At 41.9% G+C, this 7,204-nt stretch overlaps 1 long non-coding RNA gene across 1 annotated transcript in view; it reads right to left on the bottom strand.

Moving 5' to 3' along the window:
* Positions 1 to 960: 960 nt before the first annotated feature.
* Positions 961 to 7,204, bottom strand: part of LOC109307893 — a 29,645-nt gene continuing 23,401 nt past the window's right edge. Inside the window, exon 2 of the long non-coding RNA XR_002100394.1 lies at positions 961 to 1,552. This is a non-coding gene — a long non-coding RNA (uncharacterized LOC109307893). The remainder of the gene's footprint in view (positions 1,553 to 7,204) is intronic.

Raw genomic sequence — 7,204 nt, 5'->3', positions numbered from 1 at the left:
CCTAAAAGGATTTGCCACCGAGTCCACGGCAGGTAAGTATCAGAGAAGTAAACGGAGTCCCAGTTCACAGCACTCCTTGCCTGGTGAACCGTAATGCAAGTGTAACCTTGAGGTTATTTACTTGCAAGAGCAACCCTTGCTTGTCAAGTCAAAACCAAGGAAGCAATTGGCCAGAAATGATAGCTGGCAGGATGGATGATTTTTCTTTTTTTAAGTTTTGGTTAGGAAAGCCAACTTATTCTGATCTAAAAATCAAAGTAATTGAAATGCCTAGAGGTTAATTCCCCTAGCAAATTTCAGATATCCAAATTGGATTTCAGTTGAAACAGAAGATATATATTTTAAGTCTGCATGTTATTTCCAGATGCTACCTTAATTTGGTTCAGTTGCTATCGCCAACAGATCAGTGGCTCAGACTTTCATACACCTAAAAAGATGCTCCTGGGTTATTGAATTGGGTCCCTGCTATTGCAGGTACATCATTATGTTCGTATTCAAAAGCTTTTATTAGACTTAATCTTCAAGCTAGTCTGGTGGTTTGTCCCCATTAAGGCTGCTCCAGAACTTCACTGTTCTAGTAAAAAACCCTTGCTGTGAAAGCCAGTTTGCAAATCAAAATTTTCAACTTGTAATTTGAAGGCACCATCAAAAAGAAAACTCCTTGAGGCTGCCTTCTGTAAATCTTCAGCTTCTGTTTGTATGATGCAGTAGGGTATAAAGGTAAAGGACCCTGAGATCCTGATTACTGAAGAAAGCATTGTGTGGACAGATCCCAGTTTCATTTCAGTGGTGCCATACAGAGTTAGAGATACACTGATGTCTTCATCTGGCAGGATTTGGTGTAAGTGAATAGTTTCAAGCTATGTATATTCCAAATGTAACAGGTAATAGAGATTATAGCACATTTGCATTAAGCATACTTCATTTTTTTCGCAGACTGTCAGTCATTTTTTCTGCTTCTGATTGAAGTTATTAACTTTTATTGAAAATCTGAAGGTTTTTGTTTTAAAAACAAACATTCCCTGAACTTCAGCACAATTTTGCAACCTCAGTTCTTGGGAAAAATAATTAATAAAGAATTAAAAACGATATGTATACATCATTTTTATGCCTTTCAGGGTTTTTTCCCCCAAATAATGTGCAAAGATTAGAAGAATTTTAAACTGTACACAAAACCTAAAACACTTTTTGTGAATGGTATTGTACAAGATACGTTACAGCAGAGTACATTAAAATCCTAATATATGACTTACCATGGGATAGATTTTTTCGGAGGTATGGAAGATCGGCAGTTACAACAGACAATGACAGGGCCATGATATAACTAGCTGCTTAAAACTTTAACTTCAAGTACCTGAATAAAACTGCAGTAAAACATTTTGGTAATAAAACATAAAATCAAAGTGACCAGTTACTGCCTTAAGCTAGTGAAGTGCTTAACCATCTTCCAGCACCTATGGCCTCATAGATGTTGTTGCTTTGAACTTCAAATATTGAGGTTCCTCTGCAAACATGTTGAAGATCCAACCCAGCTCTGAATATTTGCTGTTACCTAAACATGGAGGAAAAATAACATTAAATTATAAGTTAAAGAAAATTGGTACAGCACGATATATATTTGTTTGGTCAGTCTCTCTGCTGATTTTATTATGACTATCAACAGGATTTATGTGAGCAAAATGAAACTACCTTCCTTATCCTACTCCACTGCTCATGCACAGAAGAGAGACAGACAATGAGGCTCTGCATTTTCAGCTATGCAAACTGTGTTTTCCCCCATCCAGTTGCTGCCTGCAACTCGAGTCACATTACACTTACACAAGAACGGGATTACATTCCACTAAAGGGGCAGGGATTAAGCCAAAAGGGGTGGAACCGCTTTCAAAGGAGCAACTTCAACACAGAGGGCCAAATTCTCCTCTCAATTACACACAAGCTGCTGCCACAAAGACTTCAATAGGGATATTCAGGTGTAACGGAGAGCACAGAGGCTTTGTTAAAGGTGCAGATGTGACAAATTCTAGTGCATGGCCACTCAGATCTGTCATTTTTAAACAGCCACTCTATTGTAGGTAGCAACAAAACATCTAAGCAGGGAACCACTGTGTTTCACTCAGATATACTTTCATTTCACATGGACCCACTTTCACCTCCCTGTAATTACTGTAAAATATGTTAAAACCACAAATTTAAGAGATGGAAATACTTTAAATAGTGTTTTGGAAACATCTTTAATTTTAAATTTACCAACCTGCTAAGTATTTGTCTGAACTCTGTCCCCATTGTATCTGAGCAGAGTTAAGATTTGTCTTTATATAGTTTTGTATCCTTCAGTTTTAATCTTAACGAAACAGTGTGTTACCTTTTCTCTTTAGAGGTTGGAAAGCTGACATTATTTTCTATACATTTATGTTGTCAATACATTTGTATTATACTAGCAAGCTTAAGTAAAGACTTTAAATACGAAGAATTCTTATACTAAAGAGAGAAAAAAACTACACCTGAGTTACAATATGGAGGATGTTATGCCTTTCCTCTTTCAAAATAGACAATATAGAGGTTCTAGTAAAAACACTAGTGTTTGTATAAGGATGAATATGTAACACACTTACATTGTCCCATGATAAACTCTTGATGCAAACAAACATATTACAGTGCTAATAAATGTCTCACAGATGGCTCTGGTACAGTCACATCTGCCCAAACCACCAGAAAAGCAGATGGATGGCTAGAACGTCTCTGTCAAGCTATACTCCTCCTAGGCTCAGCTCATTTGATTTAGAAGATACCAGCACATGCACAGTTATATAGAGATCAACTGTTGGTACACACCCATGCACACAATGCTTAGTGGAAGAAGCATGTGATCAGTGGTGCAGCTGCCTGTCATCTGAGAACCTGGAGCTTTGACTCTGCTGCTAGGAACCCCGAAGACCCTAGTTGGAGAGTATCCTACTACATCATAAATTATGTTTCAGTCTATTGTGCACTTCAACTTAAAAGTTAATCTAGCAATAAAGGAGGAATTTGGTCTAAATGGAAAGTATAAATGTATATAACCCTCTGTAAACCTGGAGTTACAACTATTTTACCCCATACAGGGAATCCCATTGCATTTTTTAAGAAATGGATTTTATTGCTTTAGTTTCATCCCCGTAGCCAAGTGCTGTGGCCTGCAAAGGTCAGAAGGAGAGCGGGAGAAAGCCAGGCAGACACTGCTGCACCTGCAGTCTGTGCCAGAGCTCCACTGAGGGAGCAGAAGGCAGAGGCAGGCAGCCCAGCTGGGCTGGAGTAGAGGGTGGAGCCCCACCCAGAGTTGCAAAGCATTTGGGACGCTGGGGGACTCTGGTTTAATTTTAAACAGGAAGAGTTCTGGGACAGACACTGCCGAAACCAGTTTGAGCCAGACCAGGTAAACCTAGTTGAATGTAGTATCAGACTTATCTCAAACGGGTTTCAGCCATTTTCAAACTGGTTTGTGTGCACTGAACATCCATTCTGTTACACGTTTAAACCAGTTTCTGATCACTTAAACTGGTTTATGTGTAAAGTCTGTCCCTAACCAAAAGGTCAAGATTTAACTAAGGAAAAGAGCAAAAGGTGGAAGGAGAAAAACTGTATGTCCAGCAAGATACTCAGTTAGACTCTTCTAAAGTATTCACATGGGATTTTTAACATTTATATCCTATTCAAGTGTCATTTCTGTCATATAACTGTACACATCCAACTATCACTTCCCATGCTGAAGGAGAAGGTACTCTTCATCCGTCTGCATCCCCAAAAGATGACCTTGGGTTTACTGACTACTTATCACCATATTTTATGTATTTTTTGTATGACGGTTCCATAAAGATAGCCTTCTACCTAGCAATAAACACATTTACAAACCCCTAAGTTGAGCCAGAGTATCCGGTCATCCACCCCATACTAATTAACACAGATGCACCTAATGGCGAAGTCAAACAGAAGGAGTTGAAGGTACCAGAGTCCTGCAGGTGTTGGTTGTCTTCTTGTGGTTGCTTAGTAGGCTCAGCTGAGAGTCAAGGGAGCTGCCATTCCATTAAATAGTTATGCAGCTTCCACTTTTTGATACACACATGCTCTGAAATTGTGAAAGTCCTACTGGAACCTGCCCTTTACATAACCTTCCTTATCCTTTTCTCCATCCAGCTATGAATCCTTCAACTCTGCAAAAGTCTACAGAATCTGTAACTATTGACATTGGGAGCTTTTGGAATGCTGTTGAAAGAGAAATAGGTAGTACTGGGACCACGCGACCCAACAGCTAGCCTCTCCGGAGTGGGACTTCACCTAGCTTCGTCTACCAACTCCTTAGAGCTGCTGCTAAGTCTTATTCCTGAAGAATGCTGAAGACTTGTCGTTCCCTGTGAGAAAATCTGTGGAAGGATTCATCCTAGAGGTCCTGGGAGAATAAGATCGGAACCAGGAATTTTACAAAGAAAAACAAGGAATCCTTTTAACCTTCTCCCTCCCAGTTGGTGGAGCCACCTTAAACTGTTGTTCATTTTTGCTATGACCTAAGATGAATTCAGACTTTACCCTCCACAAGCAGAATGCTACTCCATTAACTAAAACAGATCGACTGTTCACTAATATCTTTTTCAATACTCAGTTGGCTAGTCTGGAAAAAATAACATGGGAAATATAGGAATTCAATTCATATTTATCAAATACAGAGCCAGATGAAAAATGGATAAATGTATTTGCAAATTACGTATTTGCCAAGTGGCAAGGAAAAGTCATCATCAAGTAAATCATTTTTCAAATATTATTTGATTAGCACTAATGCTAACCTAGTCTTGCATGGCTGTCATTAAAATTTACCATACCTGCCTGCCCTTTACCATGGTGATTAATGATAATGAAAAAAATCTAATAATATTTTACTACCCTGTCAAGGGAAAAAAAAATACTAGCCCAGGGCAAGTAGGTGAGCAAAAATCTGCAAGGCTGACTTAAACTCATAAATATCAATGATTAATAAAGTGTCCTCTTTATGATATATCGTTTGTTAAACTTGCTATAGTTCTGGTCACTTGCTATAGTTTTGTTCACTATTCACCTGATCACATACTACTGAAGTCCAGTTGGAATTTTCCAGTTAAGTTATATGAGACTAGCCTCAGAGTATTATGGCCTCATTCTAAAAGTTTCTGAGATTTTTCTGGGAATCCTCAGTTCCCACAGAAATTAGCAAGGGGAGAGAGTTTACAGTACCTCACAGAGTGTACAATACCTGCCTTTTTGTACTCTTATTTACAGAAATGTCTTAGTATTTTCTACAATTATTTCTAAGAATAGCTCATTGTAACAGAAAAACACTGATTTACAGCAGAAATCTAAGTCAAGTTTTCCTTTCTTTCCTTAGGGTGGGGCTATGGTACGTAAGAATCCTAGGCCCCACACTGCATGGTTCTGGCTGCAATTGCCAAGTTGCTCGAGTGGGGGGAGGGTGAACGGAGCCCATCTGCTGTGAGCCCCCCTACAGCTGGCTGGCTTGGGGTTCAGGGAGGGGGCTCCATTCCCCCCCCCACCCATCCCCATTTCCTGACAGTGAAACACAGGGCCAGACTGCTGCAGATGCTGTAGTTAAGAGGTGGGAGGGGTGGGGTAGAGAAAGAGATCTCCTGCACCATGAATACCCCCCCACAGTTTGGTAGCTGGGGTCTTTGTGGGGCTGGGCCAGGTCCATGTAACAGGGTCTCCCCCCCTTGGCCCTGGTTTCTAGCATGGGGAAATGCCAGGTCAAGCTGCCCCTCCTGCAGCTGCTACTGTCAAGAATCTTGGGTGGGGAGGGAAGTAATCCCCCCACCAAGATCCCAGCTAGCAAGCTGTGGGGGATCCTTCTTGGTGGGAAGCCCCCTTCCTCCCTGCCCAAGCCTCTTGATAGCAGCAGGCAGCAGCTGCAGTAGAGCTGCCCAGCCCCACATTTGCTGTCCTAGGAACTGGCTGCCACTGTCAAGAGACTTGGGTGGGGGGAGGGGGAATGGAGCCCCCCAAAAACCCCAGCCAGCAAGCTCTGGAGGGGCTCTCAAGCTGGGGGGAAGATGAGGGCCCTTTCCCCCACACTTCAGCATCTTGACAGTGGCAACCAGCATCTGCAGGAGGGGCAGTCTGGCCCAGCATTTCCCTTCACCAGGGGACTGGAGCTGCATGGAGGAAGCCGCCCCCCACTACAGGAACCTAGCCCAGAGCCTCCAAAGTCCCCAGCTAGCCAACTGCGGGGAGTTGACTGTCACCAGCTGGTGGTGGGGTGGGGCTGGGGTGAGTGCTCCTGCAGGCTCCTAGGAGGCATGAGGGGGTGCCTGCTGCCTCCTGGCCTTGGCCAGTGCAGGCAAGCACTGAGCCACCATCTCTACCAAACAGTGCATGGAACACACTCTAACTTATAGCTCTAAGTGCAATAGTTAGACAGCTTTCCATCAGGGGCTTTTTGAATGTCTGTACTTAGCCTTTATGTCTTAATTGGTTGTAATGCAACTGAAGCTGTTTGGTAATTTATGAATGTTGTATGCTGATCTGATGTGTGAGATGTGTACCATATGAATATATTGTTTTAGTTTTAGAGGGAGGCCATAAGGACAACTGCAGAAAAGAAAAAAGTCTCCAGATAAGCCATCTGTTAAAAAAATAATGCCCACATTTATTTAATCTATTCCCCAGCGACTTGCAGAAATGAATTTTGTCCAGGGGGTGAAAGTCCAGAACACAAGATAACAAAAGAACTATATGCTTCAAAAAGAAAAAGACAGTGGTGGAAGGGGGTGGGGGAAACTTTCTCTCAAAAGAACATGTAATTCTACAGGAAAAACAGGAGCAGGCATGAAATACCGTACTGTAAGTGTTTGAAGAAATGAAGTCAGCTTAGGTTACTGTCAGAGTATGGTCAGTTAGGTGAGACAGACATGCATGTAGACTATTATCATAAAATCTTTTTTCTTTTGCTGCTTCGTAGAATCAAAGAAGTCGGGTGAGAAGGGACCTTGTAGATCTTCAAGTCTGACCCCCTGCCAGGGCAGGAGAAAAACTGGGCTCAGATGAGTCCAGCCAGGTAGACATCAAGCCTCTTCTTAAAGACCCCCAGGGTAGGAGCCAGCACCACTTCCCTTGGAAGTTGGTTCCAGCTCCTAGACGCCCTGACTGTGAAGTAGTTCTTACGGATGTCTAATCTAAACCTACTCTC

This window comes from Crocodylus porosus, unplaced genomic scaffold (genome assembly GCF_001723895.1).
Source record: "Crocodylus porosus isolate Cpor-Errol unplaced genomic scaffold, CroPor_comp1, whole genome shotgun sequence".
Taxonomy (NCBI): domain Eukaryota; kingdom Metazoa; phylum Chordata; order Crocodylia; family Crocodylidae; genus Crocodylus; species Crocodylus porosus.
Note: the sequence above shows the minus strand (reverse complement) of the source record. Positions and strands in the feature narration are given on the sequence as shown.